General features: G+C 49.8%; 1 pseudogene across 1 annotated transcript in view; it reads left to right on the forward strand.

Moving 5' to 3' along the window:
* The first annotated feature begins 12,374 nt into the window (after positions 1–12,374).
* LOC146203204 (kelch-like protein 10) overlaps positions 12,375–21,350 on the forward strand; it is a 42,882-nt pseudogene continuing 33,906 nt past the window's right edge. The window contains exons 1-2 of the transcript XR_014706898.1: positions 12,375–12,477; positions 12,790–12,865. The product of XR_014706898.1 is annotated as a kelch-like protein 10 (transcript). The remainder of the gene's footprint in view (positions 12,478–12,789; positions 12,866–21,350) is intronic.

The following is a 21,350-nucleotide window of genomic DNA, read 5'->3' on the forward strand; positions in this document are numbered from 1 at the left end:
TGTTCTATACAGAACAACCCACTCGTCAGAATTATCGAAAGTAGCGCAATGTCAAAAGTCAAGCACGCTTTACCTTTTCCTAACTAAGCGTCTCTGCATATGGCAACATTTTGTTCTGTCCGCCTCTTGTGATAAGTCCCACGTCAGAAGTCCATTTGATAAAAGAATGTTATGGTACTACAACTTCCATATATACGTAAGTGGTCGATCTACTTTTTTTTTTGTAACAGAGACGTGAAACTGAAGAAACATTAGATTGCTTGTGATTTTGTCATCCGATTCGATTTCAAATCGCAGGACAATGTCTTCACCTAGAAATTATGACTTGCTTGTCATGAGGAAACACTATTTGACGGTCACAGATATGTGCGACGTTTCACTGCAGACCTTCGGGGGTTCGCATCCAGCAGCGCCAAGGACACATAAGCATTACAGTGGGAATTAGGTCAAAAGTCACCATATCAAATCAAATAAAAATAAAATTTGAAGAGTTGAAACTGACCAATTATATTGCCGTTATTTGGTCAGCCTGCTATGAATCAGTAGCCCGCTGGCAAATGTTCATTTCAATTTTTTTTACTTTACAAGTAAGCCTCGTCATATTCAATGTTGTTTAAAATTTATGTCGTCATTCTGGCGTATCACCGCACAGCACTTTGCCATGACGTTTTATAGTTAGTGTTCTCAAGTGAAAAACCTTTTCTTTTTTTTCTTTTTTTGAGGTCGAGCGACCGACCTCAAACTCACAGTTTGAGTTTGAGGTGAGGTTGAGTGAGGTCGGTGGTGGCATCAGAAAAATTGAGGTGAGGTCACCTGGTCAAACCTCAACCTCAAAACGTGAGGTTGAGGTTGAGTGAGGTCAGGAAATTTTTATTGAGGTTGAGGTGAGGTTGCACTTTTTGAGGTCAAATGCCCACCTCTGCTGCTGGGTAGCCTACCCGCTCTAGAATCTGCCTTCCAGTGTCTGTGCGAAGTGGCGTGCGCATTGCGAGAGGAGGACGGCCTCCTGAATCCTGAATGAGTTGTGCACTCCAAGAGCCTCTAGTTTGGCGTCTGAAGTATAGGTAAGAAGGCCAAGTGCATGTTTGTATGCAGTACGTAAGATGATCGTTTACTTTGGTGAGTTCTTGTCGAATTAATGTTAGATATGGTAGGCCATACGAAATGCGGCGCTTACCACGAGTGCTCGGATGAGGCGTAGTGTGACCTCCCGCATGCCTGTCCAGTTGCTTGCCACTCTGACGCAACTTGCTGCGTTGCGGTGGATAGCAACTTGATGGCATGGGCAGCTTTTCTGTTACTCTGGAGTCATAAGCCGAGGATGCGGGTTTGTCGGACTTCTCGGACGGGGACGCCGTGTAGGAGAACCTGAATATCTCCTGGTGACCTGTAGCTACGTCCTTCTATGCGAATGATCTGACTTTTCAGGTGCACAGCGGAGTCCACACTGAGCGACCACCTCCTCGACGCAGATGGCAGCTGCTGCAGAGCTTTTCTATGGCCGCCAGAGAGCCTTTGGTAGTCCATATAGTTATATCATCGGCATACAGTGTAAGTCCAATGTTTGGAACTGTTTGAAGGCTTCGGGCGACACCAATCATGGCTATATTGAAAAGGAAGGAGATTATCGAGCCCTGAGCTGTACCTTTGTGCGGCATATCCTGGGTGTCCGAGCGTGTCGCCCATACCGATTCTAGCCGTTCTTTTCGATAGGAAATTTTGGACGTAGTTGAAAACACGTTCCCCATAATTAAGGTTGCTTAGTTTTTCTTAGGATGGCATCGTGACACACGTCAAATGCGCCCTTGAGATCCATCACAATGTGCTCCCCTCCGCTGGGAACGTGCGCCAGGACTTCCTCCTCGAGTAGAAGGAAGGCGTCTTGGGTTGATAGCCCGGATCGGAAGCCGATCATGGAAAAAGGGAAGAGGTTGTCTTCAGTATAGTTTTGAAGACTGGTTTGAATCATCCGCTCGTATAGCTTGCCCAGACAGGACGTGAGCGAGATCGGGCGAAGCGCCACGATTGTGGGCAGCTTCCCTGGCTTCAGAATGACGATAATTTGGGAGTGTTTCCACTCTTGAGCGATGACGTTTTTTTCCCAGAGCTCATCGTTAATGTACTTAGTGAGATCCTTAATTTGGTCCTTGCTGAGGTTTCGTATTATGGCGTTCGTGATTTTGTCCGCGCCAGCCGGCATATTACGAACGCAGAATCGCGCCGCAGAGTATATTTTTGCCGTCGTTATGGGGGCGTCCAAAGCTCGATTCGGGGTGCCGTGATAGTTAATCTCGCTGGGATTTGTAGTCGCAGCTCCTTTGTATCTGCCGCGAAGCGCTGTGAGAAGATCTGTATCGTCGCCCGGGAACCGGTGGGAAATTCGCTTGAGAGAGCGTGTCGCCTGATGCAGACTTAGACTTGGTCGGATCTATTAGGTTTCTGAGAATTTCCCAGGTCCGAGACGTGCCCAGAGTGCCTCGCAGGGACTCGCAGAACTGTTGCTAATTCTGGTGAGAAAGTTGTGCGGCGTATGTTTGAGCCTCTTCCGTGAGCTCGGCTTTACGGACTCGGAGTTGTCGATTCAACTTTTGGTTTTTCCAACGGCGAACGAGCTTCGCGCGCTGATCCCATAATTTGAGAAGGTGTCTGTCTATTTCATGTGTCTCGTTTGTGCACTGTACCACTTCGGTTGCGGTGTTGTGTGCCTGGCGAAGGGCCAAACTCCAGTTCTGGATAGATGCTATGTGTCCCGAGGAGAATTCTGAGTTGCGAAAATTTGGCCAGTCCATTGTTCTGACTGGTCCGATGCTTCTCCGGATTTTGGACGAAGTGATAGAGGTGCTTAGGATGCAGTGGTCGCTCCTTAGTGTTTCAGATTGGTTGGTCCACTTCGAGTGGCTTACATTCTTTGCCAGGGTGAGGTCAGGACAGGAGTCTGTTCACACTATTTCCCTCTCATGTCGGAAAAGCAGGGTTGGTGAGGAGCTCCAGTCCGAGCGTGTGTATCGCTTTCACTATCGACTGGCCTCTTGCAGTGTTATCGTGATACCCCCACTCTCAGTGGGGCACGTTAAAATCTCCCACGATCACGAGCTGATTACGCTGCGCTTTGCGAGCAGCAGCCAATAGTAGACCTGCAAAGTCACCTTTCCTAGGCTTGGGTGGCTTGTAGATGTTTACGACAAAGGTGCTTGCTCGGCCGCGCTTGTTGGGCACAGCCTCGACCGTCAGGTGTTCGGCGTCCGTTGCCTGTTCAACGACAGTAATTTCTTTTGCCACTAATATTGCGACCGACGGCATCAGGGGCTGACTAATCGTGTAGTATCCTGCAAGCGTCGGGGCTTTGCCAGCTCCCACTTCCTGCAGGCATAAAAGATCTGGACAGATTGGATCGGTGGAGTGAATTGTTTGAGCTTTGCGCTTGTAACCTCTACAATTCCACTGCCAGATTTCTCTGTGTTCTGCATTTTGGTCGCTTTTAGGGTGCTTGGCCATCTTCCGTGTGTCGGAATGTGGCGCGACCCCCATCACTGCTGACTGAGCTAGTGCGACTACGTGTGTGCGAGGGGCCCTGCCCATGTTCTGCCGGTGAGGCTCGTTTACGGCATTGAGTTAGAAGTGCATGAATGATGGTTGTATATTTGTTTAGTGAAGTCTCGTGTCGCGCGAGTGTCTGGTGAATGGCTTCTATTTTCTCCTATAGTGTTTGGAGAATTGTGGACATTGAGACTTGCAGGCAATGCATAATCCGTTCTTCGGTGTCGCGGAGTATCTGAACGGTTACGCATTCTGTTCATTTTGGGGGGTGGCTCTTTATCTTTAGGTGGGGGCGGAGGCGCCTGCTTCTGTTGAAGGACTTGTTCTAGTTTGGCCATTAGGGCTGTAATTTTCGTGTTTTGTTCGGCTATTTTGGCGCTTTTGAACGCAAGTGTAGCCTGCATCTGTTGGAAACGGGGGTCATGTGAAAGAGCTTGAGGACCCTGTCCTCTCTCTGCCCAGCTCACCTGCTTTTGGCCCTGTGGAGCTTGTTTTCCCCCGTGCTTGGCTGGAGGGCTGGCGGCGGGACGGGTGTCTTCGTCCGGGATGTGGAGCTGGATAGGCTCTGCGTGCGGTTGTTCCTCCGACCCGGATCCTCGTCTCCCGATGAGAACCATCTGTTGTTGTAGATCTTGGGTCCCATGTCTTTCCGCAACTGGTCAGATGTCTTGACGCTGTGGTCAGTGGCGGGTCGTGATGTTTTAGCAGGCTTGAGACGTTTCGGGCACTGCCGGACTCCCGTCTCGTGTGCGTGTGGGGTGGATCCTGGACCCTGCACAGGCGGCCTACTCGAACGTTTGGTGTCGGACAGACGTCCTGACGATGGCCGGTTTGCATACATATCTGGCAGAACTGCCTGGCTGGTCTGTACGTGAAGCACGTATTCGCAGCCGTCATAGTACAGGGATTGGGGTAGTTGGGGTCCTTCGAGTGTGAGGAAGTGCTGTTGTCCAAGAGGCGAGAATTCTGGCGTCTAAGAGCTTGATGCATTGTCTCTGAAGCACACCCCTGCCATGAGGGTGTCGCGTGTCTCATAGGGGTCCACTCCGTGAATGATCCTTCTTAGTGTGGTGGTGGGAAAGGAGACGTACACGCGCACGGGGTCTCTCGTCCATAATGAGCTGGGTAATTCGACAGAGCTCCCCCGCTGTGTCTTCGTGCGGAGTACTAATCACAAGGATGTTGGACCCGGCATGAAGTCGGAGGATGTACTTGTCTTTCACCTTGGTCGGATCTCGGCAGGAACGAACGAACACTGCCGAAATGATCCGAGCCGGGTAGCTCTTGAGGTCCACGTTTTGGTCGGTTAATGACTTTGATATCGTTTTTCGGAAAGGGTTGAAGTTTGGGACGGCTGGTGCCCGCTTGACTGGTTTCTTTCGGTGGCTCTCCTGACGTGTTCGGTGGGCTTCCGCCCACGGAGGCAGAAGAATCGGATGTAGATGAATTTTGATCTTGCCTGGATCGTCTGCGGAGCGTCTGTGCCCGCCGCTTGTTGATTGCGTGCTCCCAGCCTGGACCACCATCAGGAAGTGAGCTCGTATTCTCCACGGATGAAGAAGACGAGTTCCTGGCTTTGCGGCAATTGTCACTGGAATCAATTTCGGAGTCATCGCGTAACGGATTGGACGAGTGTGCATCCGGTGGGGAGTCAAAAAGCGGCGTAGCACCGCCCGATGACAAAGTGGCCATTTTATGGTCCTGTCGAAATTTAATTGTACCGACGGAGATCGAATCTACACGAAGCTCAGAAACGATGGCCGGAAGGCGAGCGAAAGCCACTCATGCCGCGGCGCTCCCAAAGCATCGCTGGGCGGCGCTGCGGCTCCTGATGGGCAGCGCCATCTGTGGCAGAAAAACATACACTGGGGCGCAGCCGGCTCGGCTCGTTGCCTTCGCGGCATGCTCCTCGCGCTTTATCTCGCACGAGCACGCGTCCTGACGCGCCCCCGCAGGCGCATCGTGACATGCCGCCTGCATTCCGGCTTGATTGTACAACCTGCCGCGTATTTCCATGGAGGAAACGTAATTATAGGCGAGAAAATGTTTATTCACGTCTGCACTGTAGAGTAGACGACAGACAGTGATGAGTAAATATTGATTGTGAATGCGTTTCCCACGTTAGCGAAAACGTGGAATTTTATCTCGAGGTACGTCTGCTATGTAATTATATGATCGTATATAATATGTTTAAAAACTGCGAAAGTATTATCAGTACTCTGAAATAAAGCGGCTCGCTCGTTGATCATCGTTCTGGCCTGTAGCATGAGATCTATATACGATTTTGTTTTTATTATTACGACGTTACTAAAGCAAATCTTGCAGTAGAAGAATAAGTTATAGCCCGAAGGAGGTGTTTTTTCAAAGGCACGAACGCTAGCAGTTTCAAAAGCACATGCGTGCTCCGCGCGCTGCACACGACATAACCCGCTCACTGGCTCGGAAGGCAAGTGAAATCAAAGCTTGTATTACAATCGTTTTTTATTTCGGTTCTTATTAAACGGTTGTGCTTCATTTATGTTTGGTTTGCATTCGCGAAAGCTGTTACGCGAATGGGGTGTTCCGTGCGAGTAGTGCCCATCGAGACATAACTAGGGCCCGTATTCCGAGTTTGCGTCGTTATCGAAAGTGTCGCTATGTCCCCGACCTCGAGTCATCTGATTAGTGGAAACGCCGGAAGATGATGCTGCCACCTCTTCCCGTTCCGTAGTGGTCCCGGCTTTTCGACCATTCAGATCACTCGAGGTCACGTGAGATAGCGACACTTCGATAACGACGCAAACTCGGAATACGGGCCTAGGATCGCTTTTGTATTGCAATTCCAACATATTTCTTTATGGATAATAATAACGTTGCTTCATTTATTGGCCAATTTGCGGAAATTTGTAAAAGCGTCTCAGCAAAGCACGTTTTCCAACTCACCTCCCTCCCCCCCCCCCCTTTCTAAAAAAACAAGGCCGCGTTTCTAGATATTTTCTTGGTCGTAGGGCACATTCACACATCATTGTCGATATACGCTGGATATCTGTTGAAGCAGGGAGAGAGCACAGGAAATCGGCAAAGCAAGACACACGGGGAGCGAAGAGCAAGATAATCCTCCACCCCCTTCACTTTGTATGCATGGTGTTAAACCATTGTACTCTTTCGATGCCTCTCCAAGCAGTCTTCGTCAACTGTCGACATTTCTGAGTTTATGGAGAAGGGGGAAATTGGCTCTTTTCGTTTCCACAAAGAACGCGAGACTTCTCAGAACGCTGCCATACGGTTGGAACACAGGTCTTGTGGAAACGCTTCCAAATGAATCTGCAAAGTTTCACATGTGAGCCTCGTCTTTTGGCGCTTCGCCTACTATTGTGGCTACCCATGACACAATGCTACTTAGTACCTCCGTTTCGCATCAGCGGAAGCGTTTTTGTATCGCCAAATAACCGCCAGGCGCAACTCGATCGCCGCACGTGCACAGGAAGCTAGCGGAGCGTCTGCTCCGGCGACGTCCCATCGTTTCACATTTCACCGCCATGCCTGGTATGCGGCTCTGCCATCGCGCGGCGAAACTTGAGCTTGGGAACTGGTCGGTTCGGTAGGGAGGCAGTCGGGGCAGCCGGCTCAATGGCAGGCGATGATGGGAGAACGACTCGCAGCTTTCGGTGTCTGGCAGGAGCCCATCCGCATGCCTCTGCTCCGGTCGGCGGTCGCGGAGCGAGGGATCGGGTACCCCTCGAGGGAAGCGGCAGTGGGGGCAGCGCACAGGGAGTGCTGGGAAGCGGCGCGCCCTTCAAATACGATGCGGCTCGCCGCTGCCTTTAAAGGTCCGTGGATCAGAACCCCGCATCGCCCCCCCCCCCCCCCCCTCCCCTCAGCGTCCGACCCGGCGTCCGCTAGCAGGCGTTCGAATTCTCCGCGCTTGGCCTCTGGACGGGCCGCCAAGACGGTCGCCGCGACCACTGCCTCGTGCCGCCGCTCCGCCGCCTTTGTACGGCTCCTGTGCAGCGCCCCGGCCACGTGGATGCGCGGCACACCAGCATGGTGCCGCAGAGGCCGCACAGGCCCGTTCCATGCCACTGGCGCGTCCTCTGCCGCTCGTGCACCTGGCGTGCGCCCGACAGGATGCTGCCTGGGTGGCATCCTGTGTGGGCAGAGAAAGGGTTAGACGAGAGGCTGGTTTTACCTGGTCCTCAGGTTGTAGCGTCGGTTGCGAACCGTGCCATTACGTGCTCGCCCTGAGCTTCCACCGCTTCGCAGTTGTCGTCCTTGCGAAGGTGGTAAGCTTTCAAGTCTGCGACGTGCACCGGACCGGTGGTTTCACCGCTAGTAAACAACCGCAGCTGGCAGGTGGGTGGCGTAGTCCGTGCCGTAACTTCGAACGGTCCAACCAACTTGTGCGCTAGCGACGCAGCGAAACCACGCGCTGCGTTACTAAGCGGGTGCGTTCTTTTCAGTACCAAGTCTCCCGTGTTGAAAACGACGTGACGACGACCTTTGTTGTGTTGATCCGCCTGCTCCATGTGCGCGACATCGAGGTTTTCACGAGCCGCGCGCTGGGCTGCCTCAAGGCGCTCGCGGAGCTTTGCCGCGTACTGCGTAAGCGGAGGGGGCGCGGGCCCCTCCGCGTCAAGTAGGACATTCTCTAGCGGAAAAGCGATCTCTTTCCCAAAACCCACCGACCTGTTCACGGTTGTTCTAGTGGCGAACGCCAGTTCAGACAGCCGTGCGTCCCAATCTCTGTGCTGCTCGGTCGTCGCGACCAGCATACTCAACATTCCGATGCACTCTCAGTTATGTTGCTCTGAGCGTGGTAGGGATTCGTTTTCCTGTGGCGGATTTGAAGCGCCCGATAGGAATCCACAAGACTTTGCTTGTGAAATACGACGCGATGTATGTGATCAGGTTGAAAGGGAAACCGAAACGAGTGAATGTCTCCACCAGTTTCTCCCAAATTATTTCCGACACAAGCTTCATTAGGGGGAATACGTCAACCCAGTTGAAATAGTGGTCCGCTATTAGCACGATATATTGATTTCCGCGCACGGACCGAGGGAGAGGTCCCATGATATCGCACGCGACCACTTGCTACCGTGTCGTGACGCTGGGACTAAGTCGACCCGGCCTTCACTTGGTAGCGTGCAGAGACTCCGGGTTGATGAAGGATTGAATCTTCGAAGTTGGTAAAATATATACAAGCAGGTTTAATGGCACTTTTAGAAAACTTATTTACATGAAAATAAAAGGGTATATCAGCAAAATGGCAAGCGTTAAGAGTTCATAGCGAGAAGCGTCTGGATGAGCCGTTTACCCAGGGCTCAGAGCGTCATTTCGTGCTCTGCAACGTCCTTAAATTCCCTTATGTTCAGCCCCTCTCTGAAGATGCTGACCAATCAGTTCCAGAGCACACCCCTCAGATATCGGCAGCCAATCGAACACATCACTGCACTGATGGTCTGATGCACTGACTGGTCCAGTAATGTTTCGTCGGGCGTGGTCACTTGTTGGCGGGTAGAGCTTGGGAACGGCGAGGATGTAAATTTCGATTCTTCTGTAAAGATTCGCTATGTTGGTTCCGGCAAGTGGATTTCCTTCTCAGAAACCCAAGTGTTTGTACGTGCGCGCCACGAATACTGCTCCCAGCATTGTCCCTTTCCGGCAATTGCAACTCTTTCCTGCATTCACGGGAAATCCTCTAATGGCCGTAATCCACATGCTCCTTTCTTCTCCTGTACGTCAACGGACGTGTCAATCCGATCGTCTCCTTTGGACAATAGGCATTCCTCACTTGACAATAGCGCCTCTCGACGGGAAGGGTGAACAGTTGAACAAACGCACTTCCGGCTATTTCTCACAGGGCGACGTTTCTTTGTATTTTTCTTGACGTTCCCTTGACAGGGCCAACTTGGCAGTTGCAGGGTCACGACAAAGCAAAGCCTGCTCACACAGAAAGATTCATGTTAACAGGCTCAATTAGAGCCCTTGCACCAACAGCACATATCAATACCATGCCCACAGGCGCACAATAGTGCGCGCTAGCGCGTTCCTGCACGGTCACAACAACGGGTAGTTGCTAACTACCGGCTTCATCATGCCAGCGGGCTTCCCTATTTGAGGCTTGGCTACCGGCAAACAGGACATGTACAGACGTATCCCAGCACATCCCTTCTCACACCTGGCCAAGCCGCGACACGGCATAACTTATCGTAAGTCTTACTGCCGCTGCCATGGCTTGCTAGTGCTCAGTCATGAAAGTACCGGAGGAATCGTTTCCCCAACTTCCTGGGGCCACGACCGGAAAGGGTATGTATTCGCCTCTTCCTCGTCAAGTTGGAGGATGTAGCGGAGCAGTAAACCCTCCGCCCAGCAGATACACGTCGTACTTACCCTCAGCGTTCCCGGAGCAAGCTGCACTGCTCGCAAGCTCTGTCAGCACTCGCTGGCATCGCTCATCTGATTTCTGGGCCTCAATCAGCTCTTCCCTACTGAGTGCTACTCCCCAAGACAGATTTCTCTTTGCCTCGCTCCTTGGGAGGCGAGTAGTCGCCGCCACCAGCTGCTGCGCATTCTCTTTCTCGTAGCACTGAATGGGACCTCTGACCGCCTTGTCGCTCTCTTTAAAGGGCCACTGTCCAGGGAAGGACCTTTCAGGCGAAGGAGCCCAGTGTTTCGATCAGGTACCGGAGATAGTCTGTGCAAAATGCTACAGTGACACGCGCGCCGCAAAGCAACGAAAATGCAAATCAAAGCTCTCTCATGCTCTCCTTCGGGAAGCCAGCTTCCCCGTTTCCTGCGCCGACCCGTCGAGCCCCAGTATGACGTAGTTCTCGCAAACGACGTCCATCGGTCCGTCTCGCTGTCTGAGGGGGAAGGATGGGTGTCTACCGCTCGCTGCGCGCTTTTCCCTCGCCACGGCCCGACTGAATCCAGAGGCGCGCGCTCCCTCGCCCGTTTTCTTTCTTTTTTTTCGTGCAGGTGGAGTGCCACGCCCCACCTCCCGCCAAACGCGAAGGAGGAAGGGGGATTTGTCTTGCGGAAGCTAGACGACCGGGTAGGAGAGTGGAAAACATTTGCGAGGGAACGGAAGGAGAGAAACACGACAGAATCGGGTGATTGGGGAGGCTGTAACTGCGTTATTAGCTACTCTTTTCAAAAAACATTTTGTAGCCTTGCGTTCTGGGGTCGAAGTCTCACAGTCACCGGGGAAGAAAATATTTTCTACCGGAGGGTGGACAGTGGGCCTTTAAGCAGGGCGCGGCACTCGCGTTCGCCCTCTCCTCCTCTCCAATAGCGGCAACACCGCTTACCTTATTTATGATGCCTCGGCGGTACTAAAGGCTTGTATACATGAGCCCGACGCAAGCGGGTCGTGTATGGGGAAGCCGGTTGTCGAGCTGAGCCAGCCTGACCCGTCCCTGTCCGGGTTTGCATGAGCTTGTTTCTGTCAGGCAAAGATCGCTGCTACACCTTGCGTCGAGCAAGTGAAACAGGCGCAGGCGAGAGAGGAGGAGGAATGCTCAGACGAACAGCTCACGGTTCCGTCCCCGACCAGCAAGGAGGCAAGAAAGGAGGCGCCTGCTCGACGCGTCAGCGTATACATGCACCTCGCCCATCGGGTAGCGTCGAGCCAACCCACCCCCTGCAGTCGGGCTGGTGGGACCCGACGGTCGTTTAGCTAGACCCCCTAGCGTATACATGAGCCCGATAACCGGTTTTCAGCCAGACAGGCCTCCCCGACCCGACTTTGTCAGTCTCACGTAAAGCCCATCTCGCGAGTCTACCTGCGGGGTTTTTCAGCCTCTTTAACCACGACAGTGTCTGGCGATCTGTCTGCACGGTGAAAATTAACCGCTCCGCCTAGGTACATGTCGAACTTTGACAATGCGAACATATCGCCAGGCATTCCTTTTCGGTCACGCACGTCTCATTCTTTCAATAACGGAATTCAGGTGAATGAGGTGCGCTTCGAACGACTGTGAGAATATCACGATGTCGTCGAGGTACGCCATCACGTAGTTGAACCTTGCATCGCCCAGCACGATGTCCATCAATCGCATGAATGTTCTCGGGGCATTAGACAAACCAAACGGGAGTCGAGTAAATTCGAAGAGCGCGCGGTGACAGGTGAATGCGGTTTTCTGAAGGTCACCTTCCACCACCTCAATCTGCAAGTACCCTCTGCTTGGATCCAGGACTGTGAAGAACCTTGCATTTCCTAACGCGTACATCACATCCTCGATCGACTGGAAAGGGCACGCAACCGTAGGCGTCAGTCAGTTGAGCTTTCGATAATCAACACACAGCCTGACCGAACCATCTTTCTTTGGCGCTAGAACCACTGGGGGCGCCCAGTGACTTTGCGAGGGTCTCACGGCGCCGGTATCAATCATCTCGTCAAGGGTGCTGTTGAGAAGCTGTCTCTTATACGCCGGGGGAAACGGCGTATAAGAGACAGCGTATAAGAAACGGCATCTGAAACGGCGCGCATCATCCGTTTCAATCTCGTGCTGAAGTACGTCGGATATGTCCGGTTGCTCTGTGAAGCATTCCGAAAACGGGAGCAAAGTTTCCGCAAGCCTTCGGCGCTGCCTACCGGGTCCCGAGAAGGACGCGATAATGGCTTGTAACAGACCACCGTCTTTCAGAGTCGCGGGGGAGTCGTCTGCCACACAAGCGTGGACGCCCGCCCGCTGGGCAATGCATTCCTGCCTGGGTGCGCTAACAAGGGGAATTAGGGAGGTGAAGGGGCTGTAGCGATAGCCATTCTCCTCCATCTCGAGCACAATTCCTTCGCTCGAAAGAAAATCCCTCCCCAGAATGACTTGTATGGCAACGCCTGGCAGGTAGACGAAGCGATGCCTCCGCTTTCTGACGTCACAGCGCACCACGAGACGCACTACTTCCTCCGCGTACCCATCTCCGACGTGTCCTCCAAGGAAACTAGAAGTTTCTATGATCGTGTGCACTTAAGTCAGTATAATTCTGGCTTTGGTCAAGCTGTGTAGCTCCTGCCCTTTCCTATTATTAATCATACATAGAAACTACCTCAGAAATTTCCCCTCTGAACACTCTCCCCTCTATAGGTGGGAAGTATGTTCTAGGCGCAAACGCAAAGAGCCGCATGTCGCAGGCCTGCAAGCTACTCTCGCCTACTTAAATGAGGAATATATGCAGCGCACCCACAACTTCACCGACGGTTCAACTGCTCAAGAAACTTCCTGTGGCCTTTATGTGCCCTCAGCAAGCAACGTCCTTTCTTACCAATTGCAGTGGAAGAGATCGCCCTACGAGAGCTCCACGGCATTGAAGAAGCTGTTTCCTGTATCATGCGCCAAAACCTCGGTCGGTGGGTTATCTTTACCGACTCGAAAACGTTTCTGCAAATCTTTTCCAGCCTGCTGAAGCAAACCAATCATCAGCCCGTTTTCCTTGACATCGGGTATCTACATGATGGCTATTGCCGCATGTCACTGCATAACATTTATGTAGATATCAGCTCACTGTGGCTTTCTGCTCAATGAAAAACCAGATGAAGAGGCCCGTAGAGTCCACCAACATCGCAGATATATTCGGACTTTTTTTTTTTTTTTAATATGAAGCATCCAATCTGGCTAGAAGATTTGTTTCTGAAGAACAGTATAGGCTCTGAAGCTTGCCGACACATAATTACCATTTCCTTCACTCAGACGACCCACACCTAAGATCGCAAATCCCTCCTAGACTTCCTCGCCATCATAGAGCTCTTTTATCGATTTCGCCTGAGCTCTCCATTTACAAACGACTTGTTATACCGTTTCGGTCAGGTGGACTGTCCGCATTGTGACAACTGCGGCGCGTTTGAAACTGTTGAACATATCCTGCTTGAGTAGCCTGCGTATGCTGAAGAGTGTGTGCACTATGAACGTGGAAGGGGAGCTCTCCCCAGTGCCTATAACAATGGACAACAACAATGGTTTAGGTCCCTTAGCCTGCCCTCGGCAACAGAGACATGCAAATATTTTTTTGTGTACGTATTTAAATGACATTGGAAATCTCGACAAGCTCTAATTTCATGTTGCATGCTAACCTCAGGCATTTTTTACGCTATTAACTCTGTCAGCCCTTATATCTGATTGTGCATTTAATTATTTCATGCCATAACTTTACTCAACAATGCACTCAAGTGCGCATTTAATGGCCGCATTTTACCTCCCCCTATTTTGTTCCTTTAATTTTTTACGCAGGTCCCTTCCCGTCTTGCGTCCCCTGATTCCCTTTTCTACGCAGAGTAGCACGACAGTGAATTCTTAACATCGGCTAAATTCTCTGACCTTCATTACAATGTTTCTGCCCATCTCTCTCTCTTTTTCTTCGAAAAGTCAGGAACAGAACCGCTCTCAGGGTGATCTCGGATCTAAATCAGTGGGTTGAGAGAGTCAAAAGTAACTTATGTAAACACACACACACTAGAAAGGCCTCAACCACCGGAAATGATATCGCAGACTGAAGGCTGGCCCACATGTGGGAAACCAACGAGAGCCTCATGGAGGGGCGGAAAAAACAGAGGCACAGTAGAAGGCTAAAGAAGGATATCGACATCTAAACGACAGAAGAGTATGCGAAAGAAGTTCAGAGTCATCACTGGGGACATATTTGCATGAAATGAATGGGAAGTTAGGATGTAAGAGCACGTGGTAACTTCTTCGCCACTTGATAGACCCAGGGCAAACTAAGACGGCAGCACAAGTACAGGTGAAAAGATTGGTTCAGAAATAATAGGACGCATAGAGAAAATGAAGAACAGATACCTTAACACAAAAGGGGCTCATCTACAGAAAATCGAGGGCCAAGGAACGCAGAGTTAGATGAGGATATTTCAATAGCGGAGGTATGGAGAGCAATATGAGTCAGTTAAAAACTACGTCGGCGGCAGGGGCAGGGGGTTAACAATAAAATTCTGAGGAACCTAGAATTAGCATCTGTCACTGCATTCACAGACTTTGTAGATGAGGTATGGAAACGAGATAGAATGCCTTCAGGGTGGAAACATGCTAAAATGATCTTTATTCCCAAACCCGGGAAGAAACTTGAAGTAGGCAACCTCAGGCCGATATCGCTAACGTTGCGACTGGGGATGCTGATGGAGTATCTAATATTGAATAGACTTCAGGAATATGCAGAAGGAATGGAGGTATTTTCCGAAACAATTCTAGGTTTAGGAGCAAGTTGACCTCTCAGGACGTAAGAATTCAACTCAAAGCAGACATCATAGATCCACCCAACGAAGGGGGCACAGAATGTTAGCCAGAAATCACTCTTGATGTCTGCTTGAGCACTGATAAAAACCCCTAATTTTTGTCTAAGGCGGGCAGCAATCTGGCGAGAAGTGTTTTTCTCAAGGTCCCTACCAGGTAGAGCAGCGATTATTTGTGGTAAGTCTCAATTCATCCAAAACAGGTATAGAGGCCATTCCAGATTTCCTATAGTGGTCGCGAGAAAAGTGCATTTTTCGCTCAAGGGCGCCAGGTCTGCTTCGAAGTTGTCTTGAGAAAAGGTAGCCTGAACCCTCCGGATGGAAGCACTCTCGTCACCAGAGAAACTGCATGTCTTTGACGGTCTTTAGGTCAGAAAGGTGGCAGTTCTAGCATTCAAAGGCTTCCATGTTACCCTAGCTACGTGGGATCCTATAGCCCTTTGAGGGTCGAATATTTTTTTACCGTAAAACTACACTACGCGGGTCAGAGCAGAGTTTCAAGTGAGTGTGCGCTGCCCGTTATGCGCATGCGCGAGAGCCGCATGACGTCACTCTGGGTATGTGCCATATTCATAGAAGAAGAAGAAGAGGAGGAGGAGGAGGAGGAAGAAGAAGAAGACCACGTGCCGAATCACCGATCACATCACACGGTGAAGAAGAAGAGGGAGAAGAAGAAGACGCGCCGAATCCCCGATGCGTATTGCCATTCTCTGAAAACTGCAGCAACGGAAGTACCGGGTGGCGTCACTAAAAAATAAAACACAACAAAAAGGAAATCAATAAAGCTATAAGCCTTTTTGAGTATACAATGTAGTGTATCAACTAAAATACATACGCAATAAAATAGTTTGCTGAATTAAATATGCTTGCAGTAATCCTCTGATCATGACAGTTGCGTCTGTCGCGCCATCTATAGTACGCTGAATCAAAACGAATAAGAGCGCATTTAAAGGCTGCACTGCACGTCGCTTTTGTGGCGCAATGGATTAACACCACGCACCTGATTATAAGACACGTGTTCGATTCCTGTAGGTACAATTTATTATTAAAAATTCTCAGCATTCAAATAAGTTACGACCATATTTCCTGGGATATGTTCCCCTTTAGGTTGCATAATGCTATACTTTCTGTTCTTAACAGCAGCAAAAACAGCCGCGAACGCAGCCAGGATGTGACGTTATGACAACGATTACACTCAATTACCTTCACCGCAATCAATTCCTGTCTTAAGTGAGTATATGTTACCTTTAGGTTGCGTTCAGAGACAGCTCTCAGCAACAATATTAACATGCTTTAAACTCTTTTTTACAGATTTAGGCCGTCGCATTTTTCAAGTTAACTGATTCAACGCCGCAAAGATGGCGCCACGGAGGCCATCGATGTATTACGCTCTTTACATTAATTTTATTGCATGAAACTATTTTATTAACATTGCATTTCAGTTTCCATACTGCGTTTCATGCTCGAACAAAACGTGAGGTTGTGTTTTATTTTTTACTGACGCACCCGGCACTTCCGTTGCTGCAGTTTTCGGGGAACGGCAATACGCATCCCCGATCACTCCACACGGTTTGCAGACAACGCATCGGTGACAAGAACGTTCGAATCGGACTTAGTGAACGCTCCTTTTGGTAGCTTTCACTGCGCATTTCCAGGCTTACCTGAGTTGAGCCGTCATGAATATTTTTTAAAAAACTTTCCCAGATGGTCAAATTACTTTATTGCGGATTTTGAAAGTACAAAATAGGTAAAGTCGGGGAAAAATTGTAAAAAAAATATTAGGAACCGTATTTTGGAGTCAACATCGCTGGACACTGCAAACTCGGGAATCTCAGGAAACTCAGTAAACAGGAGAGCGGGAATACCTCGTGAGCGCCGTCGATGATAAACAAGCTAACAGCAGCCCCAATAAAGACGGAAATCAGTTTCCGTGGTCCTTGCACCCGGGTATGGCCATAAAGATAACAATCAAGTTTCGTGCGCCTCCATTGCGATCACGCGGCCAAGGCGAAATCATGCAAGGGTGTGTGCCGCTGGCCGGGCAACAAACTGCAGCTAGGAATCAGTTCTGTTTATCCTCTGCACTCGGAAGTGTCCATAAAAATAGAAATCAAGTTTTGCGCATCTTCGTTGCGATCACGTGGCGAAACCGAAACCACCAAAGGGCTGTGTTGCCGCAGACAGGGCGACACACTGCAGGCGACACCTTCTAACTTTCTGCATTGGCTAGAACGTGTCGACAAACCCGTCAGCCGTCGGCTCGTTTTTTTTTTTTTATATTTTTTTTTTTGTGAATTCCCTCGCTAACGCTTTCTGTGGAGGTTTACTGTAAAACGAATCGATTACAAGCTGACTATCTCCTCGAACTTTTTTTTTTCCAATTTTCTTGCGTAAAGGGCGAAAGCATGTCCAGACCGTGCTGGCTGAAAAGCATTATGAATGTTCGCCATTTAGCTTGTTCACAATATTTACTGCTCAATAGGGACGCGCGCGTGATGCCAAACAACTGATAAGATATAATTTTACCTCCTGTAAACGTCCTGGCTTCAAAAGACTATTACGCTGCTCGAGGGCCGCATCAGGCGTTCAGCGGCGCTCGCTAGCGCTCGGGCAAAAGCGACTGGTAACTGCACCGGAATTAGTATATAACTCCTGTGAAAACGTCAGGGTCGTTCTCGGATTCCCATGGCTACTTCCGGCGCCAAAATGAGTTGGCGCATGAGGTATAGCATTTCTCTACAACTCACAGGCGTTTTCTTATCCCAGAAAGAAAAATGAACTCGTGATACACCTGCGAGAAAAATGGTGACCTATTGGCCATGATGTGCACCTTATGGAGTGGAGGAAGCATCGTCACTTCTTCCGCCAGTACACAACAGGGTCATTGGCTCTACTTCCCGGCAGATTACTTCGAAAAGACAGATGACACCTGCATCAAAGCAGCGGCGTTTAAAAGACGGTCGGCATGCTTACACAAGCTGCATAGCAGTAGTCCGCACTGCGCGCCGATGCGTTCCGAAGGACAGAAATGACGGCCGTCCTAGTAGCGCCACCTGTTAGGAGAGCGGAACTACTCTCTGTAAACGATCTATAAATTTCGAACGCTTCTTGTAAGTCCTAGGAGGCGGCAGCATCTCCTAGTGAACATGTATCGTGGTTAGGGAGCGAAATTGCAAACGGAGGATTGAAACCGTTACCGTACGGCAAAAACCTTGCGGGACGGAAAACCGCCGCCTTATATTTACGGCAAAAACCCTCAAAGGACTAGTGAGGATAGGCACTTCCGACAACTGCTCTTTGAACGCGCATACGCGCAATGCGCTCTCTGAATACACCCTTTCCTGAAGCAATAAATTCATTAACATCCTTGGAATCATTTCTGAGTTCGTGCACAAATACAGTGGAGTTGGGAAGGTGGTATGGATTATCTGCGGGTAGAACGCGTTCAGAAGGAGTGAGTTTTGTCCATATAACTTGCTGCATCCATGTAAAAGACGCAAAACCTTGCTGCGTTCCATGCGGTTCGGGTAGAGATCTTTAAAGGATTGGTTAAAACCACGGGCTACAGTTTCGCTGTTGGTTTTGTCCAATGGCTTAAAGTATAAAAGAAAAGTGTCTTCTAATCGGCATCAAGCTTTATTGCCAGGAATTGTGACCAACAAACCGTCCCTTCACATCTGTTGTTTCTCTAGGGAGGCCCAAAAGCAAAAGTCGCCCGCGCTCGTCTCGTATACGTACCCTTCCAAGCATTTCTTCACACATAGGAGAGGCAATCTTTTCGCAGCGTAGATTTGGATGGCACGCTCTGTTGCAATACTTCTGAAGAGACTGTTTAAATACCAGATTTGGATTTTTTTTTTTTTCACGCAGTTTTTGCAGCCATTAGGTCTCGCATAAGTCAGCGTACAAAACATTACTTCAATCTACCTAAAGGTTTATGTCACGAAGGATTTCCCCTGGCATTAGACATTTGCCATAGTGTTCTGTGGTTCTCTGTGCGTGTGTGTGTTGCGTGTGTGTGTGTGTGCGTTTGTGTGTGCGTATGTGTGCGTGCGTGCGCGCGTGTGTGTGTGTGCTGGTCCAGGTAACACTTGTCTGCGCTAAAAGTAAGCCATAACGATACGTATGCAGTACGCAGGATATAAACATTTAATGTAATAACAGGCTAAAATGTTTCATGGTGTGAAAAGGCGACCACTCTAGATATATCGTAGTGCGAGGGCAAACAAAGAGGATGCTCAAGCTTTTTCGTCAATAGACGCGATGGCGCAATCAACACCGCATGTTCATTGAGTGATTTTCACATTTTTCGTTATTTCTGTTGGTTATTGGGAAATAAGTAAGGCGAAGTATCAGTCTTACTTCCCTGTGGAGGTATATAAACATGTAATTGGTTCGAATCCCTATCGTAAACTAGTCTCCAACTTTAGTAGATGGATGGCTATTTGGGAAGTGAAGGGGTATGACATCATTATGAACGCTGCACAAAATATGGGGCTTCATAATTTATGATAAAAAATCACGTCCATACTTTTTCCGACATGCTTCCAACTAGTCCTTTAAACCCCACAAACCAACCAACCAAACTTTCCTCTCAAACTTGAGCTTGGCGGCGGCTTTTCGGTCGAGCGAGCCCTATACACTACCATTCAATAGGCATTTTTTTTTAATAAACGTGGACAATCTCTTTGAATTAGCGGAACGTTATGAAGTCCTAAGTGATGTCGAAGGGCTGCGCGAAGCGCTTCACAATTTCCGGGTGGCTACAATGATTAAACTAAAACACGTCTATTACGCGTATATATTTCGCATAGTTGGCAGAAGACAGTATCGCCATCTGGAATATTGCATGGTTTACCAGTAGTCTACTGCTGAATGAATGCGCCTTTGGAGGCCTTTCGCTTGGGCATGGCTGGTAAGACCGATTGAGAGCCGTAGTCAAATCAAATATAACGACGTACAGTGCGTTAGCGCCGCTACTGGTTCTGCTAGCGGTGCTTTTACATGGAGGTTACGCATTCTGGCGAAGTGCGACAGAACCACTCCGTTCGAACGACCAAGAAAGTATAGTCCGGGAGTGACAGCGAAAGGGACCCTCTATCGTGGTTGGTGTCCACAGTCATGTTGTCCTGAGTCGTTCTCGGGTTTCTAGGGCACTTTCTTGAACAGTCTCTATTTGTGATTCCGGCTGCCGATGCCCCCCCTCCCTCTCCCCCCTTCCCTTCATTTACTTGAACAGCCTCTATTTGTGATTCCGGCTGCCGATGCCCCCACTCCCTCTCCCCCCTTCCCTTCATTTACTGATGCAGATGCACATTCGAAGACGACACTCACGAAGTCAAGAACAACTTATTGGAACAGGAAAAAGGACAATTGCATGCCAGTCGGATTCAAGCGGCCAGGCTGTGACCACCGCCCCATCGTCATTCGCCTTGTGATGAATGTAGATGAGGACACATTTGCAAAACAGGCGGCCAGACAGTTTTTTCCCCACTATGATTCCACCTCAACTTCTCCACCTTGCTTGCCGGTTACCGAACCCCCCGATGCGATTACTTCTGACCTAACCATGGCAGAGCTGCCGGCCTCCATTGAACGCCTCAAATCTAACTCTGCTCCCGGGCACGACGGCATACCTAACTCCTTATTCCGCAACTTGGAAGGGACGGCTTTGCAGGCCCTGCTTGATGCATTCAATGACGTGTGGCATTCTGATGTCATGCCGGACGAGTGGAAGCATTCTATTGTTGTTCCAATACCGAAGTCAGGTCATCCTCCTGTATCTCTCTCGGCCCTTCGTCCAATTTCCCTGACGCCAACAATCTGCAAGCTTTAGGAAAACATTCTCGCCACTCGCTTATCGTGGGGGTTGGAATCCCATGATTGTTATCCAGAATCCCAATTTGGCTTCCGCCCGCAAATAGAAACGGAGGACGGTCTTGCTACTTTGGCTGCTGACGTGCTTCACCACTCTCCGCACAGTCATCTTGTTAGAACTGTGATCGCTACAGATATAACAAAGGCATATGATAACATCCTTCACTCAGCCATTCTTGCCTCCCTACAAACTCTTGGTCTCCCTCACAGGTTTCTCCTCGCCATTCACGCCTTTCTAACAAATAGAACATTCAGTGTGCGTGTCCATGGAAAGCTCTTTGGTCACTTCCCCTCAAACATAGGAGTGCCCCAGGGCTCCGTTCTCGCCCCCTACATTATTTAATGTGGCCTTCATTCCACTTGTTCGAGCCCTAGAGGCCATCCCTTCAATACGCGTGCTTGCGTATGCCGATGATATAACCTTATGGTGCTGTCACCCAGATACGTCTGTCCATCAGGCGGCCCTCCAGCATGCGCTGGATGTATTGACATTTCGCCTCCCTCCTTTGGGCCTAACTCTTTCGCATACAAAATCCTGTTTCATTCGCATTGGAAATAAAGTTGGCTTACGGAAAGCTCCCACTATAAATTTTATGATAGATAATACCCCAATTCCTCAGGTACAAACCGTTCGCATTCTTGGTCTTCTTCTTCATTCCTCTGGGACTGGCACCCCGTGGCTGACAGCCATCCGTAAGACCGCTCACGCTACTCCAGGTCT

The sequence above is a fragment of the Amblyomma maculatum genome, chromosome 1, assembly GCF_055883805.1.
Source record: "Amblyomma maculatum isolate TAMU_Amacu chromosome 1, ASM5588380v1, whole genome shotgun sequence".
Lineage (NCBI taxonomy): Eukaryota > Metazoa > Arthropoda > Arachnida > Ixodida > Ixodidae > Amblyomma > Amblyomma maculatum.